The 26,802-nt window shown below is 39.7% G+C and overlaps 1 protein-coding gene and 1 long non-coding RNA gene across 8 annotated transcripts in view; one reads left to right on the top strand and one right to left on the bottom strand.

The window, feature by feature from the left end:
- The first annotated feature begins 1,778 nt into the window (after window positions 1-1,778).
- PACC1 (proton activated chloride channel 1) overlaps window positions 1,779-26,802 on the top strand; it is a 163,865-nt gene continuing 138,841 nt past the window's right edge. For 6 of the 7 annotated variants that reach the window (XM_059145309.1, XM_059145305.1, XM_059145307.1 and 3 more), the window contains exons 1-2: window positions 1,779-1,888; window positions 12,015-12,115. The gene's annotated coding sequence lies outside the window, so the exon portion shown is untranslated. Of the gene's footprint in view, window positions 1,889-12,014; window positions 12,116-22,875; window positions 23,024-26,802 lie in introns of all 7 variants that reach the window. The other variant, XM_059145308.1, reaches the window with a different exon arrangement.
- Window positions 6,581-25,292, bottom strand: LOC131814412 (uncharacterized). The gene is made up of 3 exons (XR_009347296.1): window positions 25,213-25,292; window positions 7,214-7,290; window positions 6,581-6,775 (listed from the first exon to the last, which is right to left on the bottom strand). It is a non-coding gene; the product is annotated as an uncharacterized LOC131814412 (long non-coding RNA).

Below are 26,802 nucleotides of genomic sequence, written 5' to 3'. Positions count from 1 at the left end.
CCCACAGTCCCCCACCCCCAACCCCCACCCCCTGAAGCTAAGACCACTTGTGGTTTCCTCCATCTCCTCCCGAGCCTTTGCCAGAAGAACACAGGACATGTTCAGTCACAAGCTCCAGAGAACCCGGCAGAGCAAAAAGAGCAGCAAACAGGGATTGATCCATCAGTATGACCCAGAGGACAAGAGCAGGGGACACACAGAGGAGAGCTCTGTAATGGCTGGAGACTGGGTCCAAGGGAAGAGGGGTCAGTTTCTAATGTTTCTGAGGGGTGAGCTGCAGGAAAGTATGTGCTTCTGCTAGACCTGGCCCATGGACTCTGAGGGTGTGGGAGTGACACTCAGCCAAGGACCAGTCACGACTGTCAGAAGAGAAGAGTGACAGCAGCTCACCCACACAGGCACCTGCATTTTGCTCAAAACTTTGAGAAGCTCTTGTTGACTCTTAATTTGTTTTTGGCATAAAGATGCCGTTCCAGTGGGAAATTTTGCTGGTTTTAGGGGGAGGGGATTATGGCGGGAGAAACGCACTAGGGAGGAGCTGGCTGTAGGCAGGACGGCCTCTCTAGTTTCAGGAGAGGAATCGCAGAGTCCAGGGTAGGCCTGGTAGGGCTGGGACTAGAGTGAGGGGAGTGAGGTGCCTTAGGGGCAAACTTCAAGGAGGCACTCACTCTCAGTGCCCTGCAAGCAAAGGATGGGCACCTCCCCACTTGCTGTAGCCTTGTGCAGGCCCTGGGGCTGGGCCTTCTCTGGGCACTTTCTGGTATGCAGTTACTTGTTCAGAGGCCCTGGGCTTGGGTTATAAGGGGAAAGCTGGTTGTAGGGGACTCAACATACAAAATAAGATGTATTTCACAGCCCACCTTTATCCCTAAAAACCTGGACTTGGGAGTCCCCCGACCTGGGGATGGTTTTCTGCTTGCCATTCTTTAGCTGTGTAACCTAGGGAAACATACTTAATCTTGCTGTACCTCGATTTCCTTCCTCATCCATATTAAAATAGGGACAATAATACCTACCTCAGAGAGAAAGTTTGGGGATTAAACCAGGGGCACAAGGAGGGTAATGAAAATAGCTGCCTAATGGTAAACCTCAGCATGGCAAACCTCTCTGTGAGGTTGTCTGTGACAGCGTTGTGTGGCCCAGTGTCAGACAGGGCTCTTGTTCTGGAAGCTTCCACAGGCAACATTAGCATCAGAGGAGGGTCTGGAGACTAGTTCACCAGTGTCACATCCAGAGTTATGTAACTTGTTACAGATCACACGACTAAGAACACTTTAGGATACAGTAAAAACAGTGATAAGTGGGACAAGCTGGCCCAAACTGATGGATTACATAAACATTCAAACCACAGCTTTTCCCTACCAACAGACATATAAGCATATGAGGAGGGCTTGTAAGTGAAGGGGTAGGGAGTCAAGGGCCATGGAAAACTCTCTGACTTTGGGGTCAAGATAAGATTCTGGTTAATCAAGGAGGGCTTCCAGGAGGAGGTTCTGGGGCATTCAGCAGCCTCCAATGAGGCTCAGTTGCTCTCCTTTTTTTCATCACCATCTCAGCAGTCAACACTTCTCAGTACAAAGGATAGAAGATGGCCTCTGACCCCACGGTTGGGTGACTGGAGTCACCTCTTCAGACCTTTCACGACCCGACGCCTGGTCCCTTTAAGGCATCGAAACTCAGTGAACGTTCTACTGGCGGCCTCGCGGCCTCCGCGAGACGCGCTGACGTCACCCTTCGGGGAAACGGCTGACGTCAGCGCGTCCTCGGCGAGTAGGGGCGGGGCCATGACTCACCCGAACCGCGCCCCCCGCCCGCGGACGAGCGCACGTGAGCGCGCGCCGCGCTGTTTTCTAAGATTAGCTCGGCGGCTTCGGTGGGGTCGCGCGAGGTAAAGGCGGCCGAGGGTTCTAGGCGGGCTGGGGGCGGCTGTCCCCGTCCCTGCTCGCCCCGCTGGCGGGCCTCCTGGAGGATGAGGGCCCGGCCGGAGGGTGGAGCGCGGGCGCCTCCCGACGCAGCGCCTCAGGGGTCTCTGAGTGCGAGCCCGGCCCCGCGCTCGCCCTGCCCAGAGTAGGTGCTCAGTAATTGAGCCAAAGTTCCCTTCTGCTCTGCGTCTCGGGACTTCCCGGAGAGTCCAGGGTTCTGGAAAGTTCCCCGCTGGACGGGGTGCGGTGCGGGCTGGTCAGAACAGGCGGGGGCCCGATGCCGTCGGGGGTCATCAGTCAGCGTTTACGAACTCGGGGGGCCCCGGGCGTGGCCGGTGGCACCATCAGCGCTTGGTGGGGGGACCTCCTGGGACACCCGCTTCCGAACTGGGCGTGGCACTGCGAGGCCATGTTCCCTACGTAGTGGGAGGGGCGGTGGTCGTTCTAGGTTCAGCCCAGGCTCAGGGGCTTGGAAGTCACCGGGTGAGGACCTGATGCTGCAAACCCCAGGCTCTTTCCGAGTCGTCGGTCCCCCCCACCCCCCCACCCCCCCGGCTTACCAAGGTGACCTTCTAGGAAATACATAAAGCCTCCTTTTAAAGAAAGTAGCGCCAGACACCTTGTGAAATAGACACTCCCCTGTTCTTTTGTTGGGGGAGGGGAAAGTTCTGGAAAGAAGCGCTGTCAGCGTAAAATGAACTGAGATTTTGACTTTGCAGAGTGGTCGGCCGTGTCACGGTGACCTGCATTCTGTTGTTGGTGTGGCATCCTCAGGTTTCACAGGGTTTGTCTCCGTAGGCAGCTTATAAAACACTGCTCATGACGCTTTTGACCTTGCTAGATGAAGAGGGTTGGATATTACAGAAGAGTACTAAATGTAATGATAAACCGGGAAATGTCAAATGGTAATAAGGGGACGTTAACTGTCGGGCTGTAATCTTGAGTTTTTCATGTGCTCTTTTCTTAGAAGCGGTGGAAAGTTAGTTGTGATAAAAAGGTAGCTTTGCAGATCATGACTTGAATGAATGACAGAAATGCCAAATCCAAATGTGTGATTTTCATTTGTTTTCCAAAAATAACCACATTGGCCTTTGTACATGGGAGATTTTCAGATAATAAATATGGAAACTGCAAGCGTTGAGGGCCTTATTCCCCATTCAGTATCCATCTTAACACAGTTTAAAAAGGAGGGACAGTTTAGGATCTAACAAATCTGTCCGGAAGTACGCATACTGTTTTATATTGTTGGTATAGCAACAGGAGTCTCTTTGTCCAAATACCTTACAGTTGCTACCACATTTTCCTCAATGTAATGCCTATTTTGGGAGGGACTTAACTGGAGCAGGTGTGAATGATGATGAATCACGTTCTCAAACTGAGCTAATTTCCCTTTGTGTAGGTTATTGTTCTGTTCGTATATAATGTATAAGAACCTTAACATAAACATTCTCACGTTCAGAAATTAAGTTGTTTTAGTCCGGAAATTGAGTTTTTGCTTTAAAAATACTTATCCTTGGGACAGGCCACCTGCATCCTGTAGGCAGCCTGTTAGCATTTCTGTAGTCTTCTTTGCCCCCAAGTTGTACCTGTTTTCTTAGAGCGACATCTGTTACTCACTAATTGTTCACTATGTTGTGATTGTTTGCTTACATGTTTGTTTCTCCCACTAGACCAAGCTCTTGGGACTATGGACTAGTGTCTGTCTTTGTATCTTTGGCATCTGGAACAGTGCTAGCATGTAATAAGAGCTGTATTTTTCATAGTGTTTTGTTTCATTGAATAAATGTGGGGTTTCCCAAAGCAGATTGCAAATTTTGGGAAGGGAGAGTTTTTGTAATAATTAAGGGGATTGAGCTGCACACCTGTGTTGTTGCAGTAAGGGGACACAGCTTCCTTTTTTCTAAGCCCACCTTTCCCCACTCCCCCCCACCACCACCCATGAGAAAGAAGACAAAATAAAACAATCAAACCCTAAATTATCTTGGGATCTAAGCAGTTGGTGAGCGTTTAGACTGGAGGTGGTAGAACTTTGTCCTGTTCTCCAGGCCATAACTATAATCCACACACTGGGTTAGTTAGGTCCTCATCACAGGGAAATAGTTATTATTATTTTTTTGTTTTAAATAGGTGAGGTGTCTGGGTGGCTTTGTCGGTTGAGTGTCTGACTCGTGATTTTGGCTCGAGTCATTATCTCAGGGTTGTGGGATTGAGCCCCATGTCAGTCTTTGCACTGGACTTGGAGCCTGCTTGGGATTCTCTCTCTCCCTCTCCGCCCCTCCCCACTCCCAAATCAGGATTTTCAGAAGCTCTCCTTCTGGGGATAGTTACAACTGGTTGCTAAATGGAATGTTTACATTGAAGTAGATTTGGTTTCTGCACAATACTTCCTACCACCCTGAGAGAAGATTTAAGGATATAAAATGAAGAGATTTAATTTACTCTCTACCTTGTAAGTTACCACTGTCAAAGAGAGGGGGATTTTTACCGTCAAACTTTACTAGCCAAAACTCAACAAGCTGGAATTGATGCCACACTCGATTTTACAGAAGATCAATGAAAAAATAAGTTGCTATCAAAGATCTAATTTTGAAAATACATATATAGTATGTTACAGTGGCTACTGATATTTTCAATAATAATCTAATAGCTCTGCAAAATCCCAAATCAGAAGGTCCACATTATAATATGCATTATGTTTAATTAAGTCAAGAAAGAGTGATATGTATTTGGAAGTTTTTTTTTTTTAAAGATTTTATTTATTATTTGACAGAGACACAGGGAGAGAGGGAACACAAGCAGGGGGAGTGGGAGAGAGAGAAGCAGGCTTCCCGCTGAGCAGGAAGCCCAGTATGGAGCTTGATTCCAGGACCCTGAGCCCAAGGCAGACATTTAATTACTGAGCCACCTAGGCGCCCCATATTTGGAAGATTTTTAACAAGATTTTAATTAGGGTTTTAGAAAGCGGTTCAGCTATGTTTTCCCAGACAAAGAGTTCCATGAGTGTGATGAAAAACAGTAACTTTAATGACAACAGAAGAAAGAAAGCTAGAAGGAAAGACCTAATGGGGACACTTTGCTGTTGGCTAGGTTGAGCTTTGAAAACTCCTACTCACTTTCATACCACCCTCCTCACCATTTTTAGGCACTGTTTCACTTGGATTTTTTCTCAAAATGGAGCCTTCTATTATAATAAAAATAACGACTTCCATTTATTGAGCACTGTGTGCCAGTCTCTGAGCTCAATCCTGTATGAAACTATTTCAGTTAATATTACATATGTGTGCGTAAGAGATTTATTGTAAAGAATTGGTTCACGTGTATGGAGGTTGGTACGTCCTAAGATCTGCCGCGTGAGTCGGCACGCTGGAGACCTGGGAGAGCCAACGGTGTGGTTCCTTTCCAAGTCCAAAGGCAGGAAGAATTCACCCACACGGGCGATGGGGGGTCGGGAGAATCTGTGTCTGTTTTTATATACCTTCAACCGACTGGATGAGGCCCACCAGCGTTAGGGAGGGCAACTACTTAATCTGCCAATGGAAATATTAATCTCATCCAAAAACACCCTCACAGAAACATCCAGAATAATGTTTGACCAAACATCTGACCACCCTGTGGCCCAGTCAAATTAATACATTTGTTAACCACCATAGACCTATTTGATTTCCAGAGCTCATGGGGTGAGAACCCATATCCCATAATGTTATGCCCCAGAGTCTCCCTCTCACTCTAGGATTTACAAAGTAACTTTAACCCTGGGCCTTTTTCCCCCTTATCTGGAATGTCTGTCACTGTTCATCGCACTGACATCTGATGAACATATCTAATTAGGGCAGGTGTTTAAATACTAGTAACAGCTCAGAATCCCCTCCCCCGGTAGCACATACAACATAGGCACTTCCTTCCTTAGAATAACTCTCCAGCTTTCTAATTCTATTCCAAGCTTTCTGATTTTCTATTCACAGAACCCCTTAATTCCCTCCACACTAGCAAATCTTACCTGACTCCTTGTTCGGTCCCATTCGTGTCCTCATTGAAAGGCACCAAGCCAGTGAGCCCACGACTTTCTCTTCTCTCAGCTGCCACTTTAGGACCAACTTTTGCTATTGCTTGCTCTTGACTCACTCCTGCCTTCATTGTCACTGTCATTTTAGAGGTCTGACCTTTCAACCCTCTCCCCCCAACACAAGCAACTGTCACTACAAGGACTTCTCTTGGCTGAGTTTCAGACTGGTGAACCTAGCTCCCAGAGATAGCAGATATAAAAATACTTCCATGATCTATATACTTTTAATAAATACTTATTACTCAGTTTATTTACTTGATTTCAATTTTGGAAGGAATAAAATTCTTAGAGTAATTTTTTTTTTTGCCTAGTTGGCAGTGTTCTATTACCTCTTAGGGTACCTTATATAGGCATCATGGATGTCCTGATACCGCTCCAATATTTTTTCACAAACAGCCTTAGAGCATTTGTTCTTAGCAAGTTAATTGTCCTTTAATATCTAGAATGTAGTCATTCCCAGTGAAGTAAGGCTTTGAAAACTTTCTCAGATTTTTATGCGGTTTTTTATTGTTATATATTATTAAAGTGAAAAACATTAGAGAAAACATAAGCACATGAACAAAATCAGACTTTATTGCTATAAAGATATGGTTAAGCCTGTCTAACTTTTAAAAAAAAATGTTGGGGTGCCTGGTTGGCTCGGTCGGTAAGCATCCCGCTCTTGATTTCTGCTCAGGTCGTGATCTCAGGGTCATGAGATCAAGCCCTGCGCTGGGCTCCATCCTGGGTGTGGAGCCTGCTTAAGATTCTCTCTCTCTCTCCTGCCCCTCCTCGAACTCCTTCTCCCTTCCTAAAAACACAAAACAAAACAAAAAATTGAGAATGTTAAGACCGATATTGGGAGACGGCAATTATTCTAGATGTTATGGAGAGTAGCACATAAGGTATTTTTCATTCTTCTAAAAGTTAATTTACCAAACCCAGTGAACTTAAAGGGCATTTTTATCACAGTCATAAATAAAAATACACTTTGCTATTTAAAAAAAAATAAATTTAATAAAAAAGAAGAGAAAAAAAAAGATTTGCAAGAGGTAGGGCAACTAATCAGTCTGATTATTAAATAACACTACCATTCAAGACATAGGTGTGGTTTCTAAAAAAAAAAAAATACACTTTGCTTCCATATTAGAAAAAAAATCAGGTGTGTATTTTTTGATTGATCAATGACATCTGCCAGAGTTATACTCATTTGATCAAAATGAAAAAGTTCTTTCTGTTACACAAGTACCTTTGTTCCAGGGTCTCCAGGGCTTGGAATCACATTAGCCCTCTTAATTCAAACTGACGTGGTTGGCTTCAGTATATCTGATAGAATAAAAACAGAGGGTATTCAAATTGAGATTCTACAAATCTAAGTTGAGAAGTTTGATGTGTAATTTGGGACTGTTTTCCCAGACAGAGTCCAGTGACTTTGGTCTCTAAAACAATTAATTAATTAGAGGCGGGGACCTTTGTAAATGGTTTCTTGGATGCTTTTTTATCTATTGAAACCTTAATAAAGGGGAGACATAACTTAATTACCCCTTCCTGTGTTCTTAATAGTGTTGTTGTCTTTTTAAATCCAGGTTTGTTGAAAACAATCATGTTTTTTTTTTCTTTGCCTTTTTTAGAAGCAGAGCTACAATTGTGTTTTAGGACATAGTGGAATCTATCAGTTAATAAAGCTAGCAGGTAATTCTTTGTCTTTAACTATTAAATGTAGAATTTCCAGCATAATATGTAAGCAGCTTTTATGGTGATATTCTGGCAGTTTAAATCTTTGAAACTTTTAATAGGCTTAGATTATTTTGTTTGAGATTTTTAAAAAATAGAGAGCATTGCCTTAGCAACATTACGGTTATAAGGAAGATTTTGCAGTCCAAATCCTTACTTTGTAAAAAAAAAATTCAAAACATTTTTTTATATCCTATTTTAAAATGTTGATATTATTATATTGAATTATATAAAATCCAGTTGGATTATTAGTGTTATAAATAAATACAAAAATTTACTAGATCTGCTTCACTCCTATAAATAAGATTTGTTTTACACCTAAGTTATAAACTGTATTTTAAGTTTTATTTTATTTTTAGCTGAGTGGTTAAGAGTTCAGGCTTTTTTTTCAAGTCAAGTTTACTGAGGTGATTTACATGTAGGAAAATGTATTCTTTTAGGTGTGAAGTTCTATGAATTCTGACAAACACAGCCATGTAAGCCTTACCACAATCAAGAGAGAACATTTCTACCATCCCAGAAAGTTCACCTGTGCCCCCTTTTAGTTAATTTCTTATCCTAGAAATATAATCTTAAATAAAATTAGCGAAAGGCCTTGGGCCATTGTTGTTGTAAACCAGGTCATGACTTTAATGGGAAGGCATATGTAACTGAGGCAAACCTACGTTTTGAGTATATTACTCTAAAATGATTGGATAGAAGTGTTAAAAACAAAATAAAGTGAAGGATTGATTTTATTGTTTTATTCCATCTCCATGATCTATGTTTACCTTTTTTCACCCCACATCCATCTCAAGGATCTTTTTTTTTTTTTTTTTTTAAGATTTTGTTTATTTGTCAGAGAGAGAACATGGAGAGAGCACAGCTGGGGCAGCAGTGGGCAGAGAGAAGCAGGCTCCCTGCTTAGCAAGGACCCCAATGTGGGACTCAATCCCAGGACCCTGGGATCATGACCTGAGCTGAAGGTAGACACTTAACCAACTGAGCCACCCAGTGGCCCCTCCATCTCAAATATCTTGATGTAACTAAATCCTTAAGGCATTTTGTTTTGCTAGTTTGTATTTTAGTCTTTTCATTGAATATTAAAAATGAACATTGTCTTTGCCCTTGTGAAATAAGCAAGTGAAGAGCAAGGCAGTGCCATCTTTATTGTTTATTACCATCTCTTCCATACAAAAAAAGCCTAATATTAATTAAATGATGAATTTTTTGTTGTTGTTTCAAGCTGAACAGAAAGGAGTTTGAGAATGACTGAGATTTTCTCAAGTAAATGTTGAGAGTCTTGGTAGTACTAGGTTAAAACTTAAAACTCAGGGGCACCTGGGTGGCTCAGTGGGTTAAGTCTCTGCCTTCAGCTTAGGTCATAATCTCAGGATCCTGGGATCAAGCCCCACATCGGACCCCACATCAGGCTCTCTACTCTGCGGGGAGCCTGCTTTCCCCCTGTCCCCTCTCTCTGCCTGCCTCTGTGCCCACTTGTGATTTTTCTCTGTCAAATAAATAAATAAAATCTTAAAAAGTCATAAGGAAGAGAAAATACTGTACTTTTACCGCATACTTTTACAGTACTGTAAAAAATTTATGTACAAATGGATGTGTGCAGTTCAAACCCATGTTGTTCAGGAGTCAACTGCAGATTTCTTTTAAAGCTTTTTTAAACTGCTGAAATAGTACAGGGATAACTTGTCCTTTTTCAGTAGTCTATACACAGCAAAAATGTCACTCCCTAACTGAAACATAAAAAACCAACCATGAGGAGATTTGGCATATAAGAATACTTTATATGCTACCAAGAGAATATTTTTTTCATTATCTGAAGGTAAATTAAATGTATGGGCAGTTCATCTATGAGGGCAGTCTCTACCAAAACAGTCTTCCACCTACATGCCTTTGAAAACTTTGTGATCTACGGATCACAACATTTGAATTTTTCATTACTATTATAGCTGTGGTGAAAATTAACCTTATAAATTTTAAAACTCCAGCTATAATGCAATTTAATGTAAACATTAATGATTAAAAGATGATCTTTCAACTTTAAAGTTGCTTTCTTCCTCAAATCAAGTTAAGATATCCTGAGTGCCCAAAGGGCAATATTACAGTTATACTATCAAACATTCCTGAAAAAACCTATCCTCCCTGTAAGCAAAACTTTTTCCCATTAAAAATAAACTTTAGGGGCACCCACCCGGGTGGCTCAGTGGGTTATGGCCTCTGCTTTCAGCTCAAGTCATGATCTCAGGCTCCTGGGATCGAGCCCTGCATCGGGCTCTCTGCTCAGCAGGGAGCCTGCTTCTCCCTCTCTCTCTGCCTGCCTCTCTGCTACTTGTGATCTCTGTCTATCAAATAAAATCTTTAAAAACAAAACAAAACTTAAAACTCAGTTAAAAACCTAGGTTTTAGAGTTGGATCTAAATTTCTTTCATCCTTTTTTTAATTGAAGTTTATTTGACATATGATGTTATATTAGTTTTAGCTCAAAACTCACTAGTGACTTGACACTTCTATACACTGTCCTGTGCTTACCACCATAAGTGTAACTGCCATCTGTCGCCATACAACGCTATTATACTGTTAATAACTGTATTCCCTAGGCTGTACTTTTTATCCCCTCAGTTTATTTTATAACTAGAAATTTGTATCTCATAATTCCCTTCACCTATTTTACCATCCCCCCCAACCCCCTCTGCTCCGGCAACCACCAGTGTGTTCTCTACATTTATGAGACTGTGTCTGGTTTTGTTGTTGTTGTTGTTTGCTTGTTCTTTTGTTTTTTTAGACCCCACATAGAAGTACAATCATACGGTATTTGTCTTTCTCTGTTTTACTTATATCACTTAGCATAATACCCTCTAGTTCTAGCAACGTTGTGAATGTCAAGAGCTTGTTCTTTTTTATACCTGAGTGATATTCCTCTTTGTGTGTGTGTGTGTGTGTGTGTGTGTGTGTGTGTGTAATTATATACATCACATCTTTATTCATTCATCTATTGGCGGACTTTTAGGTTGCTTCCATAACTTGGCTATTATAAATAATGCTACAACAAACATAGTGGTGCATATATCTTTTCAAATTCATAGTTTTCTTTTCTTTGGGTAAATAATCCAGTGGATCATATGGTATTTCTATTTTTAATTTTTTGAGGACCGTCCATACTGTTCTCCATAGTGGTTGTACCAATTTACATTCCCACCAGCTGTGCGTGGGGGTTCCCTTTTCTCCACATCTTCACCAACACTCGTTATTTCTTGTCTTTTTGATACTAGCCATTCTGACAGGCATAAAGTGATATCTCACTGTGGTTTTGATTTGCATTTCCCTGATAATTAGTGGTGCTGAGCATCTTTTTGTGTGGATCTACATTTGAATACTGATTGATCATTTATTTAGCTGTAGAACTTAAGGCAAATTCATTTCTATGAGTATCCTCTTTTTTACCTATAAAACCACAGTAAACAAACCCACAGAATTCTATTAGAACTGCTATGAGGAGGAATTTGAGATGAAAGCACCTGGCACAGTGTCTTGCTCATAGCCCAGTTCTTTCAACTTGAAATCTTAAGGTATTTTAAATCAGGTACCACAGCTGTCCGTCTGTAGTGGTAGAGAGAATTCGCTTTTAGAATGCTGAGGGGAGGTGGCTGACTCCGAGCCTTGGGCTCAAGCAGTGTCATTGCTCTCCCAATCTGTGTTTTGGTTAGTTATAGATTTTCATTTATGGGGTTTTCCCGGAGGAAAGAAAGAAGAGTGACAATGGTGAAGAGAAAGGAAACCAGATGGGGAAATTGAGAAAGGGAGAGATATTGACGGAGTGAATGATGAATGAATGAGCAAACAGAATGAGGCCCCAAAAGGGGTCAGTAATCTTATCTCATATAAGCCAGCTTGGCATATGGCATCTACAATAAAAAAGAGAAAGGTATAAGGTTATACAAACAACATGGGAAAAAATAGGTTCTTAATATTTTGAAAAATAGAACCCAAGAGTTTCCCTTATACGGTGTTAACTTTGTATATAATATATAATATTAAGGTCCAGAAAACAGTGGCTCAATTATTTGCCTGCTCTGATTTCCTACGGTTGTTAAATAATTTGATCAGTACAATGGTATTAGAACAGCTAAATTATAAACATAATGAAACAACGCTACTTTTTAAATGCCCAATCAGCACAGAAAAAGAGACTTTTCTATGGCCAGCCAAAATCAAGGGTGAAGGTAGAAGAAAGACCATTTCAAATAAATGAGATATCAAAAGACCATTTCAAATAAATGAGATATCGAAAAAAATTATTTCTCATTTTGCCTTTATCTCAGGCAGCTGCTAGAGGCGGTGCTCTGTCAAAATGAGTGATTAACCAAGAGGAAGGCCTCAGAGCCTGGAATCAGGGGCTCCAGCTAGTTGCAAAGGAATAAAGGTAACTTTCAAAAATATTACTAACATAGAAGAGTGAAAAAAAAATTGAAGGAGTACAGGTGAAAGAAAAAATTGGTTAAGAAAATAGAAGTTAAGAAACAAGAGGTAAGAAACACATACTCTGAACCTGTTTCAAGAATGAGATGGCAAATCTGTCCCTTAAGTGTCCCATCATTCAAAGCAAAAGGGAAGGTAAGCTCACTTGCAAATTCCATAATGTCCTTAAGATAAAAACAAAGTGGTTGTTTCCAAAAAGACTTATTGTAGATCTTATGAAAAGGATCCTTCACTCTTAACTTTATCCCCATGATAGAATATTATGTTTCATGTGACTTTCTTAGAGTGTACCTTATGGTCCCAAAGCATTACTAAGTAAAGACAATTCTGTAAGGACTCAGGAGTACTCCCCAGGCTGAGCCAAGAGCATGTGAATGGCTGGTCAGGATATTATTCATTGACATCCCATTAAACTTCACAGGAGGTTAGAAGGAGGTTGGTAGGTTAGTCTGTTACCCTGAATAATTTAGCTCTTTTCCTGAACTTGCCCCCTTAAAGCAAAACATGTTCTTATAACTGCACTTTAGCAACTTTCTGGATGTTGGAGCATGTTCACTGGCGGTCTCGTGCCCCACCCCAAATGTCTTATCCCAATACGCTGTCCTATCTCCGTTTCTTTTTTTTTTAATTTAATACATATATTTTTTAAGATTTTATTTATTTGGGAGAAAGAGAGAGAGAGAGAGCACGAGAAGTGGAGGGTCAGAGGGAGAAGCAGACTTCCTGCTGAGCAGGGAGCCTGAAGAGGGACTCGATCCTGGAACTCTAGGATCATGATCTGAGCTGAAGGCAGTTGCTTAACCAACTGAACCACCCAGTCACCTCCACCTATCTCAGTTTCTGAGAGAGATTTTGATAAACGCAATTTTCTCTAATGCATTATATTTCCACTAATGTTTTAGTACATTCAGACTAGGTTTTCTGGCTCTCCCATTAATCTAACTCTGAATTCAATTTGGATAGAAAACTTTTTAATTGCCCTGTTCTTCCAACAGGTAACGTTTAGGATATCATGTCCATCAAGCAATCTTTCATAAACATTTATTTCCTATAACCAAATTTATATTAGTAATTAAGATCACATTTAGTTAGAAGCTGTAGTTTGGACAACTAACTAGAATTTTCAGTTAACCATCCCCCTAGCTGCGGATGCGAATTTACTGCACCACCTGTACAGTTGTCAGTTTTGAAAAATTCAACCCCTTATGCTTTCATCTGATATATTTTCCATTAATAATAATTCTTAATGAGGGTACCTGGGTGGCTCAGTGGGTTAAAGCCTCTGCCTTCGGCTTGGGTCATGATCCCAGGGTTCTGGGATCGAGCCCTACATTGGGCTCTCTGCTTAGCAGGAAGCCTGCTTCCCTTCCTCTCTCTCTCTGCCTGCCTCTCTGCCTACTTGTGATCTCTTTCTGTCAAATAAATAAGTAATATCATAAAAAATAATAATTCTTAATGGAAAATCAAGCATAATTTTTATAACTCATTGAGTGTTTGCCATTATTTAAGCTATAGTTCACTGGTTATTGAATAAACCTTAGAAAGAAGTGGTTTTCTTTTTTTTAAGATTTTATGTATTTATTTGACAGACAGAGACACAGTGAGAGAGGGAACACAAGCAGGGGGAGTAGGAGAGGGAAAAAAAGGCTTTCTGATGAGGAGGGAGCCCAGTATGGGGCTTGATCCCAGGATCCAGGGATCATGACCTGAGCTGAAGGCAGAGGCTTTAACCCACTGAGCCACCCAGGTACCCCAGGAGTGTATTTTTTAAATAGCATTTGAACTAACCATTAGATAAAAGTTTTTGCTATTAACTCTTTTGTGTCTAGCAGAATATGTTTATTTACACATAACTAAATCTCTCTGATACCCTAAAATTTGAAACCTTAAAAGTAGATTTCTGTTTGTATAGTATTATTACCTGCTCTTTTCCAGGAAGCTTATTAATAGAATTATACTTCAAAATAATAAACTGCCTCCCTGCCACTTATAGGTCAGTTATTACTATGGTAGCATTTCTGTTGTCTTTAATAGAATCTAGAAGTGCTTGAAACCAAAGACTAGAATATGCTGTGGTATCCCAATAAAGTCCATGGTGACATTTTTATTCTGACCTGAAGTAAAATTCCATATATTAAAGATTTGGTGAAACAATATTTCTGCTCTGTTAAATCAACATTTGTTATTTCTGCAAAAATATATCTAACCAGTTCTTTTTTTTTTTTATGACTGTTGGTAATTTTTGGCTCTTCATAAGAATAGAAAAATTTTTTATTGAACTTGATATGTTTTATAAACAATGATTTCTGAAATACTGAATGATGTATTTTTATAAATAAAACTGTCATAAATTTAGAAATCAGTTTTGTTAAGTGAGAAAATATCACAGATGTTGAAGAGCAGCTTTTTTTTTGTAAATAAAAAAGATTTCCAAATTTAGGTAAAGTATTTGAACTTTACAAAAATCTATACAACAAGAATTTCCAGAAGCAATGTTGGCAAGATGGCAAAGTTAGAAGTCCTGGATCCTGCTTCCCTCACAAACATACTAAGTCAGCAACAATTCACAAACAGATTCACTTTATGTAAAATCTACAGACTAATTGTAAGGCTCTTGCACCCTAGGTAAAAATGAAGCCAGACACACCAAAGCCAATATTCAGGACCCCTTTTCACCAGAGTCCCTGCTCCCAGCACAGTGCCATACAATCAAGAGGAGAACCCTAACTCCCAGTTTCTCCTAGGGAAAAGAGAGTGTGGTTTATGCATCCAGCACCCTGGAATTTCCCAGGGAGCTCCCCGAGGACTGATTTGTCTTGTAAGTCTTAGAACTCTGATGAGTCCAGCATAATCTAGCTACCTGAGGGAGAATGGAAACAGCAGCTTTGGCTGGTGAATGTCATAGATCTTCCCTCCTGCTAAGCATAAAGCGATCAGATGTCAGTCTTGGAGCTGTGATGGGTCTGACGCTATCTAACCACCTCAGGGAGAATAGGGACTGTGGTTTGGATGATAGATACAATAGCTTCCCCACCCCTGACTTAGCACAGAGCAAGCACACAAAAACCACAGCTTCCTGCTTCTCCTGTGGAGGGAAAGAGTTGACAGACACACCCCCTGCCCCCAGATCCTGGGCAGGGTTAATAGGTGGGAATCTTCTCTTATACAAGGTCAGTCCGTGAACACTGGTGCAGGTGCCTATTTTGTACAATGTATAAACACCAGCACAGACAAAGAAAATGATGGATCAGGCAAAGGTGTTCCAAACAAAGAAAGAAAATAAATTTCTGGAAACTGACCCTAATGAAATGGAGTTATAGGATTTACCTGACAGAATTCAGAATAACTGTTATAAAGATGCTTTCTGAGGTCAAGAGGAAAAATGCATGAACAAAGTGGGAATTTCAGCAAAGCATAGGCAATATTTAAAAAGTACCAAGTAGAAACCATGGAGATGAAAGACACAATAACTAAACTGAAAAATTCACTAGAGGCGTTTAATAGCAGACTAGAGCAAAGAGAAGAAAGAGTCTGTGAAATTGAAAACAAGTCATTGGAAATAATTCAGTCAGAGGAGCAAAAAGAAAAAGAATGAAAGAGAGTGAAGAAAACTTAAGCGACTTATGGGACCTCATCGAACATAGTACTATATGCATTATGAAAGCCCCAGAGGAGAAAAAGGAAGAGAGAAAGGATCAGAAAGCTTATGCAAAGAAAGAATGGATGCAAAGAAATTTGCATTGAGACACACAAACTGTCAAAAGCCAAAGAAAAAGAGAATTTTGAAAGTAACAAGTAAAAATCAACTTGGCATGTTCAAGAGAACCTTCATAGGACTATCAGTGGATTTTTCAGCAGAAACCTTGCACACCAGAAGAGGGTAGAATGATGTATTTAAAGTGTTGAAAGAAAAAAAAAAAGCCAAGCAAGACTACTGTACTTAGCAAAAATGTCTGTCATAAAAAGGGAGGAGAAATAGAGTTTCCCAGGCAAACAAAAGCTCAGAGAGTTCATCTCCGCTAGTCCTGCCTTAGGAGAAATGCTAAAGAGAATACTTCAAGTTGAAAGGATGCTAGATAACAACATAATAGCATAAGAAAGTATGAAACCTCGATAAAGGTAAATACATAGACAAAACGAGAATGTTGTATTCCTGTAATAGTAGTGGGTAAATTAATTTTAATTCTAGTATAAAAGTTAAAAGACAAAAGTATTAAAATATACCTTAAAAATATGTTAAAAGAGGGGCGCCTGGGTGGCTCAGTGGGTTAAGCCTCTGCCTTCGGCTAGGGTCACGATCTCAGGGTCCTGGGGTCGGGCCCTGCACTGGGCTCTCTGCTCAGCAGGGAGCCTGCTTCCTCCTCTCTCTCTCTTTGCCTGCCTCTCTGCCTACTTGTGATCTCTATCTGTCAAATAAATAAATAAAATCTTTTAAAAAAATGTTAAAAGATACACAATATGAATGAATGTAAATTCTCACAACAGTAAAAAAGTATTGGGGGAGAAGTTGAAATACAGAGTTTTTATATGCAATTGAACTTAAGTAGGTAAAATAGACTGTTGCAGGGGCACCTGACTGGCTGAGTTGGAAGAGCGTGTGATTCTTGATCTCAAGGCTACAAGTTCAAGCCCCATGTTAGTTGTACAGATAACTTAAAAATAAGATCTCTTTTTTAAAAAATAGACTGTTATAGCTATAAAATATTTTATGTAAGCTCCAAGGTAACCCCCCATACATGCACACAAAATTCCCATAGTAGTTACACAGTAGAAAAAGAGAAAGCATACCGATGCAATATATAGATATAGACATATGTGTAGAAATATATGGATATATAGAGAGTCATAGAGACATATATATCCACGTGTGTGTATGTATACCCATACACAAAACAAGACGTAAAAATAGACAAGTACAAGACTAATAGGAAACAACCATATAGCAATAATAAATTCTTCCCTGTCAATAATTAACTGTAAGTGAATTGAATTCCCTATCAAAAGGCAGAAAATGGATAAAAAAACAAAAAAATAAGACCCAACAATATATTGTCTGCAAGAAACTCACTTTAGATTTAAGGACACACATAAGCTAAAAGTAAAGGGAAGAAAAAGATACTTCATGTAAATGGTAACCAAAAGAGTATAGAGGTGGCTATACATACATTAGAAAAAATAGACTTTAAGTCAAAACTTGTCACGATACAAAGCACATCATATAATGTTAAGAAAAATTATACTGTGAACCATTATAAACCAACAAACTGGATAACCTAGAGGACATGGATAAATTTGTAGAATCATACGGCCTATCAGACTACGTCATGAAGAAGTAGACAGTCTGAACAGGCTTACTACCAGTGTGGGTATTGAATCAGTAATCCAAAACTTCCTAGCAAAAGACCAGGACAAGATGTTTTCACTAGTAAATTCTCCAACATTTAAAGAAGAATTAACACCAATCCTTCTCAAACTCTTCCAAAAACCTGAAGAGGAGGGAATACTTCCAAACCGATTTTATGAAGCCAGCATCACCCTGATACCAAAGCCAGATGAAGATACCACAAGAAAAGGAAACTACATGCCAAGACTTCTAATGAATATAGATGCAAAAATCATCAACGAAATACTAACAAGCCAAATGCAGCAGCATGGAAGTAAATCCACGTATATACTATGAACTGGTCTTTGACAGAGGGGCCAAGAATACCGGGTGGGGAAAAGATAATGTCTTTAACAGATGGTGCTGAAAAAACTGGATATGCACATGCAAAAAAGATTGAAATCAGACCCTTTCCTTACACCATACACAGAATCCACTCAAAATAGATTAAATACTTAAACATAAAACCCCAAATTGTAAAACACGTAGAAGAAAGAAGGGGAAAGTTTCATCACATTGGCGCTGGCAGTGATTTCATGAATGTGACACTAAAAATACTGGCATCAAAAATAAAAAATAAAGAAGCCAGGCTACACTGAACTAAAAAGTTTCTGCACAACAAAGGAAATAATCAACAGTGAAAAGGCATCCTGTCCAATGGGAGAAAATATTTGCAAGCCATTTGACTGATAAGAGGTTAATCTCCAGAATTGATGAGATGGCTAGTTTGTTTCAGCTTGACTGGGCTCAAGGATGCCCAGATATCTGGTAAAACATTTCTGGGTATGTTTGTGAAGGCGTTTCTGGAAGAGCTAAGTGTTTGAATCAGTAGACTGAATAAAGAAGATCACTTTGCCCAAAGTGGGAGGCATCATCCAATCCATAGAGGGCCTGAACAGAGCAAAAAGGTGGAGGACTGGTGAATTCTCTCTCTTTTGAGCTGGGACATCTATTTTTCCTGCTTTTGGACATCAGATCTCGTGGTTCTTGGGCCTTGAGACTCTAAGCCTTATACCATAGGTTCCCCTGGTTCTAAAGCCTTTGAACACCTACTGAATTATACCACTGGTTTGACTGTTTCTCCAGATTGCCAATAGCAGGTTGTAGGACTTCTTAGCCCCTCCATAATCATGTGAGCCAATTCCTATAATGAGTTTTTTCTTGTACAAATATGTGTGTGTGTGTGTATAAAATTGGTGCTGTTTTTCTGGAGAATCCTGACTGATACAACATATAAGGAAGTCCTACAACTCAGTAGTAAAAACATTTAAAAAGTCCAACAACAATAACCTAATAATCTGATTAGAAAATACATTAAGAAAATACATTAAGGACTTGAAGACATTTCTCCAAAGAAGACATAAAGATCACCAACTATATGGAAAAAATGCCCAATGTCACTGATCATTAGGGAAAAACAAATGAAAATAACAATGAATTGCTACCCCAAGCCTTTCAGAGTGGCTAGCTAGTATCACAAAACAAAAGACAAGTGTTGGTGAGAATGTGGAGAAATTGGAACCTTTGCATACTTTTGATGGGAATGCGAAATGGTGCTGCTGCTTTGGAAAGCAGAATGGAGTTTCCTCAAAATATTCTCAATAAGAGTAAAATATGATCCAGCAAGCCCACCTCTGAGTATCTGAAAGAATTGAAATCAGGATCTCAAAGAAATACTAGCACTGCTATGTTCATTGCAGCACTAGTCACAATAGCCAGAGTATGGAAAGAGTGTAAACTTGTCGATCAACAGATGGATGGGTAGAGTGTGGCCTATACACACAGTGGGTTACTATTCAGCCTTAAAGAAGGGAATTCTGCGATATGTGGTAACATGGATGAATCCTGAGAACATTATACTAAGAGAAGTCAGTCAGTTACAGAAAGATAAATATTGCACAATTCCACTAATACGATGTCTCTAAAATAGTCAAGTTCATAGAAACAAAGAGTGGAATGGTGGTTGTCAGGGATTGGGGATTTACTAATCCCAAGTGTAAAGTTTGTTAAGCAAGATGAATAATCTTTAAGGCTCTGCTGTATAATGTTATACCTATAATCAACAATAATGAACCTATAATCAACAATAAAGTACATGTAAATTTTTGCTGAAGGCATAGATCTTTGGAATGAATCAAGGATCTCTTCCTCTTTTTCTTGCTGTCTCTATTTCACACCTTTGAATGGGCATGGTCTGTTTTTGTCTATATGCTTGGTGTGCTTGGTATACTTGGTTTGTGTGTGTGTGTAATTGGGTGTAGTATGAATGTTTCAGTAAGGTGCCTGCCTCTCCACACCCACCTTCTCTTCCATCTCTGTACCCTAGGATCGGAACGATTTGAGGGACTGTCATTATTTTCCCACACCTTTCATAAAGGACGGGTCTTTACATAGCTGAGGTGTCCACTCAAGTAAAGATATACGATCTCCTTGTATTAGATTGATAATTTCATATGATTAGTAGAGGGAAAAGAAAAACATAGAATCATTTTTAAAAGCAGGGTAGGCATAGAATGAGTGCACATCAGGCCACTGGAAATAAACAGCCTATGGGAGGAGGGGCCAGTCATAACCAGAGCACTGACTGGGGAGCTGTGGATTCCGAGACTGGGGCCTCTCTGACTGTCTGTGAGATCTGGATGAGTCTCTGGGCCCCTGTTTGTTTCCTCATCTGGAAAATGAGGGGGCCCAGTGACCTTTAAGAGTCCTTCCACTTCTATGGTTCTGTGCTTTAAAGGACTTTTAAATAACAGAGTACTTGACTTGCCAAAACTTCAGCCTTAACTTTTTTTTTTTTTTTTTTTTTTTTTTTTGCTTCCTTCTGTGTTTTGCCTTCTCTCTATCCTTGTGATGTAAACATGAGTCTTTCAGAATTTTTTCCAAAGGGAGTCTGAGCTGGGGGATTTGGGTCATGTGATAGATTGCTTAACCTCATTCTAGGCAGCTTCCTTAGATCATCATATGTTTAGGAGAAAAACAAGCCAGTCTCTTCAGAGCAAAAAAGAGTTTATTTGACATCACTATTATGTTGGTCTGATAAGTTATTCTCTAAAATTTTCAGCCAGATTAAATGGAGTAATTTCACTTTTTACACTGCCCCCTCCCCCCATGCGTCTCTCTTATTCTCAAACAAACCTGTATTTTTTAGAATAACTGCAAAGTAAATTCACTGGCCAAGTTGCCAGGTGTAAACTCTTATCATAATTCCTTTTATCCTCCACGGGGAACTCCCAAGTGTTGTTCCCTTTCCAATGTTAATATCACTCTCCGGGATTCTTGGTTTGAACTCCTGATCTCTACTCCTTCATTAGCATTTTAAAGGCTTTGAGGAATGTATCCTTAGGCAAAACACGAGGCTACCAAACATTGCCGGACTATCTGCGGCGTATTCTAGTTTTTCAAGCAGAAACACAAATGTATATGCAAACAGATTCAGACAGCGGAAGAAGTAAGTCTTTTTCACACTGCAGACCCTGAGTCCTTCCCAGAACTAATCCTTTTGAGTTTTCTGCCACAATTAATATTTTTTCAAATAAACCAAGTATTATCTTTGGTTTGAGTTACCGTCTCTAAATGAAAATTACTGTCTTGTTGCTTTTAAGCTGCATACACAAGTTGATGTCTTATCATTGTTTAATACCTTTGCATGTACTTTAATATTTAAGATGAAAAATAGATAAAAATCAAAATTATATTAGAAATGAAAAAGGATTAAAGGAATACCAAACTGAAAGCAAAGATTTGGTTTGGGTACAGGCTCCACCCTGTAAGTCAAGTAATTTGTAAGAGCCATCTACTCTAAATTCTGAAATTCTGTGACTTTCTGTACCTACATCTATATATACGTGATCAAATCTTCTATGATCACAATCATAAATTTGTGCAGGAGGAAAAGGAAAATTTGAAAGGGAAGAAAGAAACTAACATTTTTTGAGAGCCCAATATACCCCAGATCTGGTGTTAATGACAGGTAACTATCTCATTTTGTTTTCAGAGCTTTAGGAGATAAGCTTTTTCTCTGTGTGATAAAATGGAAATATCTTCAGGATAAATTGTAATGGTTAAAAAAAAAAAAAAAGGTAAAATTCAGATGAGCATGGATGGCATGATCCCATTGATTTAAAAAAAAAAAAAAAAAAGGCCTGTATATGCCTAGAAAAATTCTGGAAAGTTCCACAAGAAAATGTTGGCCATGGTTAACTCTGGTAATTGTTACTGGCAGTTAAGAATAAAGAGAAAGATTTTTACTTTCATTTTTATATCTTTTTTCACTTAAAAAAAAAAACCAAGAGCGGGTATTAACCCAGTTCTTATATCCCCTTTAGGAGAAAGGAAATAAGAGGAGACTTTGAATAGCTAAGAGAATCAGTATCTGTAGTGCACCTTATTTTATTGTTCTGTTCATGTGAAGAAAATGATATTTTAAGTAAAAGAAAAGATAGTTGCCTAAGTATAGATAAATGCATAAAGGTTTTTTTAGTGGGGGGATTTTGGGGGAGCCAGAGGGGAGATCCTAACTTGTCTTTGTTCTGCTATCGGAATCTAACTTTCAGCTTTTTGGCAAATGTAGCTCAGAGATGGATGGATGTGGGGTGAGATCAAGACCTGCCTGTATATAGGATGATGTGATCACAGGATTTAGTTCTGGTTGCCCAGAGTCAGATTTGCTCATTTCTTTATTCTTCTGCACTTTGGTGTATAAAGTGTGTTTTGCATTTGAATAAAATGCCCTCAAGTACAGGAAAAAATTCTGAAACTCTACATGGTACTCATACCCTAAGACAACTCTGTACCTCAAAGATATCCAAATACAGAGTCGGCTGAAAGGCGTGGTATGTGATATTTACAGGTTTGGGTTCAAATAAAATGGCATCCCAACCTCAGTCTCAGGCAAGAGAGGCTTTCTGTCCTGGGTGGTGGGCTTCAGAGGGCCCTGTAAATTCACACACACACACACACACACACACACACACACATACACACACACTGTACTCAAGAACACACGGGGACCTCTTGGGATCCGGTGCTCAGCCCTAACATGGTACTGCCTGCAGCCCTGAACATCTGCTTCAGTGACTGACACAGTTCAGGTCCAACAGAACATAAATTCTGTGAAGATCTGGGTTATAACCACGTACCAAGTGATTTTACTAAAATGAAGGTAATTATATAGCATTTATGAATTATGTATGTCTTTATTTTATTACTCAGCCAATACAGCTCATCAACAGAAAACCCAGATGTATGAAATAATAAGGAAATTCTGTTGCCTTTCTTATTTTGCTCATGTAAAAAAACCACAGCTTTCTCTGATTTTTCAGCTTGGGTGTTGTATTAGTCAGCTTGGGCCGCTGTAGCAAGATGCCACGGCCTGGGTGGCTTGAACAACAGATCTTTCTTCTTCTACGGTTTTGGAGACTGGATGTCCAAGACCCAGGGGCCACAAAGTTGTTTGCTGATGAGTTTCTGGTGAGTGTTTTCTGAGGGTTAGGGCTTCAGTGCATGAATTTGAGGGGGAATGACACAATTCAGTCTATGGAAGGTGTTTTTGTCAAAGTACATCTACATAATAAGTTTACCCAACAGTTTGCCAGTTTGATATATAACTTTTACACATTTAGACGTACGGTATTGGTCCTCTGTTTGTATTCTTGCCCCAGACCCCACAAATATGAGGGGCAGGCCTCTAACAAAGAGTAAGTATTTGGCACAGTTTGTGGCTCGGAGTGGCTTCCAGTAACCCTAGCTCAAGGGTTATTTACAGAAGAAATTTGTCAATGAGTAAGGCTGTCTTTCGGTGGAATGATCTATAGCATGGGGTGGTAAGTTCTTTGTCATAGGACATGTGAAAGCAGAGGATGGTTGACCAAATGGCAGAAATGTTGAGAGGTATGCCTCTGCTGAATTAGATGATCATTAAGACCTTTCCCAATTTTAAAATCCTATGAAAGCTTCATTATCTAGAAATAGAGGCAGTCAGGTCTTCCTCCTTACTTATTTCTTCTAGAACAATGCCAGCTTTCTAAATGCTGGAGTCAGAGAAGTTTTCCTAGAGCACTTAGTTTCTTCTGAATGTTTTGCTTAGTATCTGTATAATCTTTTAAGCCACAAAAGCTGTTTTTGAGCTGTTTTTGAGTATGCTTTCAAAGACAGGAAGACTTTTGGGATATTTCAGGTTAAGCGGTGAAACTCCTATTTAATGAGAAAACAAAAACAAAATCCCAAACCAAAAATGCATTGCTTTCTGTAAGTGTAGTTCAGATAATTTCTAAACAAGGTATTTGCTTCATATATAATCACAGTCATAAAGGGATATAACAGATTTTACATACTCTAGAAAACAAGTGTCTGGAAAGCTTGAAAGTTTTATTCACCAAGATCTAACTGTGAAGAAGCTGGAGTTACTGATGGTCTTCCTTACCCCAGAGCTTGCTTTCGCTGATGAAAACTGTACGTTTTTATAGGAAAGGGAACAAATGTCTTGTACTGAGAATAGTAAAGCAGAAATAGACCTTAGTGGTGGGTCACCTAATCCTTAAAACTCACTATACAAGTAGAGGACTTTTCCTCTCCTCAGAGGAGAGAGACCACTTGCCTAAAGTGACACAGCTAGTTCTAGTAAAACCAGGAGACCGATGTCTCTCCTGCTTCTAGTACGGTATTTGTTTCCATACACTCCGGGGTCCTGCCGGTTTATTAAACCATTTAGAAGCTGGATTCCCAATAATAAGGATCTTAAAGCGCATTGGGTAGAAGAACAATGTTCTTGTTCACAAACAAAACAAAACAGAATTTACCTAACAACATATCTAAGGTTGTGATGACAGTTTCCGTGCCTGAGCTCTATTATTCTAAGTATTGAAATCATACAGGTAGTCCAGAATTTCCCAACTAGAGTCAGTGGAGGCCATTACACTCTCTCTTTCTCTCCATCTCAGCAAAGGACATTCAGATCCTGCCATCCTTCTTTCTGTCACTATTTATCCTTGCTTTATAAAAGCAAAAACAAAACACAAAACCTGTAGGTATTTATAGTCTTTTTCAATAAAATGTTACACACAGGGCACCTGGGTGGCTCAGTGGGTCAGAGCCTCTGCCTTCAGTTCAGGTCATGAGTCCAAGGTCCTAGGATCAAGCCCCGCATCGGGCTCTCTGCTCAGCAGGGAGCCTGCTTCCTCCTCTCTCTCTGCCTGCCTCTCTGCCTACTTGTGATCTCTGTCTGTCCAATAAATAAATAAAATCTTTAAAAAATAAATAAAAATAAAAAATAAAATGTTGCACTGCAGAATGTAAATCAGAAAATTCTTTCTGAAGTTCAGAGGGCTCCAGAGGAAACTCCCTTAAGGCACTTGTATATATGGCAAAAGAATATAGGAAAACTAGAAAAAAAAAGTGAGAAAAAGCGATGGAAACCATAAAAGGCAACTTCACTTGCTAAACGCAGACCGTGAAAGGAACTGAAACACGAAGGAAAAGGCCTCAAAACTGGAACTTGGGTCACATCCACTTAGAAGAGGAGTGAGAGAGGGCAGGACTGAAGGCTCGGGTGTTAACTGAAGAAAACCCAAAACAGGAAATGAAAGTCAAATGACAAAAGACAAAGGGAAATTAAGAATTCTTTACAGAAGGAACTAGAGGAATACAAAGGAAAACATTACCTTATTAGGTGCTGGGGAGGGACGTGCGGACCACTGAGCCCACTCGGCCCACACACAGATTCTGAGGGAGTCCGTGCTCTCCCTGTCTCCCAAGAGGCCTCACAGCCCCGCATGTGTTACTCATGGGGAATTATCTCCAAAAGCCCCAATTTCCTGCACTGTTAAGTTGTTAGTAACAGTGCCTTCTTAAAAGGGTAAACCAGATAATGTTGATAAAGCATTTAGCATAATGCCTGATCCCTAATAATGCTGGATACATGGTAGCTGTTACTAATGTCATTATGAACTTATTAAACCAAATTTGTATTCTTTCCTTATGCTAATAACTATTTGTTACAGATATAGGATGGTAGTTTTATGACCTTCAAATACACAGGTAACTACCCTTCGAGTAGATGAGGCCATCATTTGTAATAATCTGTTTTTGTGAACATCCTCAATGATGGGTCATTACTTACAAATTTTACTGTCTCAAATAAAAAGAATAGAATAGAATCAGTTTAAGCAATTTTCCCAACATGATACAGTAAGTCGGTGACTTAGCTGAATACGAGATCTGAATCTTAGAGTCCTGTGCTCTAGCTAGAATATCCCACTAGGATAAAAATAGCCAATTAGTTATTGTACATTCTTACTTATGAGCTACATCATGAAGCATAATCTAAGCAATGATTTGGACTGATTCAATTACAGAAAATCTACATTTTCCATGCGGTATTAAATATTTCTTGAAAGGAATACCTAAAGCACCATTTATATTTGCAAAGTAAGGATGGCAAACATTGCAGAGATGGAAGCATTTAACATTTAACATTTAAATTTAACATTCATATTGTGGCAAAGCAAGTCACTCACAGGTTGATGTCTGATTAGAAAACCTCCTGATCTTCTACTCTTGTCACATGAAAAGTTTCTGTTTTATTTTTTTGCCTTATTTTCTGTCCCTCTTCAGGACTAATATAAATACTAGTGACATTAATGTGAATAACCGATATTTATTCCTGAGATTTTTCCCACACCTTCTCTTCCTCTCAGGTCTCTAGTTTTCAGTTATAAGAAGTTACACAGAAAAAGGATGTACATTGATAAAGAGATTGCAGAGTGAGCATTTCTTCATCCTAAATGTTATAGTAGGGATCAGAAAGGCCATAGAGGCTATAAACATCTAGATGAGGGGTCCCAGATTTAGGGTTTAGACCTCAGTGAATTTCCGAAAAATTGGGGAGATTGGCATTTTAATGTTGCCAAGTAGACATTTAAACAACAGCTACTACCATATACTAACAACATTTTTACTGAAAGAAAGACCATGGGAACTTTATGAAAGACCTACTAAGAGGACACCTGGGTGGCTAAGTGACTGAACGGCTGATCTTGATTTTGGTTCAGGTCATGACTTCAGGGTTGTGAGTTGGAGCCTACAGACACACTCCGTGGTGGGCGTGCAACCTGCTTAAGATTCTCTCTCCCTCTCCCTCTGCCCCCCTGCACCACCCCTCCACTGTGTGCACACATACTCTCTCTCTCTAAGAAAAAGAAAAACATACCACGAAGGGACAAAAATATCAGTGCAAAGGCAATTAAGAAGTG

The sequence above is a fragment of the Mustela lutreola genome, chromosome 14 (genome assembly GCF_030435805.1).
Source record: "Mustela lutreola isolate mMusLut2 chromosome 14, mMusLut2.pri, whole genome shotgun sequence".
Taxonomy (NCBI): Eukaryota; Metazoa; Chordata; class Mammalia; order Carnivora; family Mustelidae; genus Mustela; species Mustela lutreola.
This window is presented reverse-complemented; position numbering and strand designations above follow the sequence as displayed.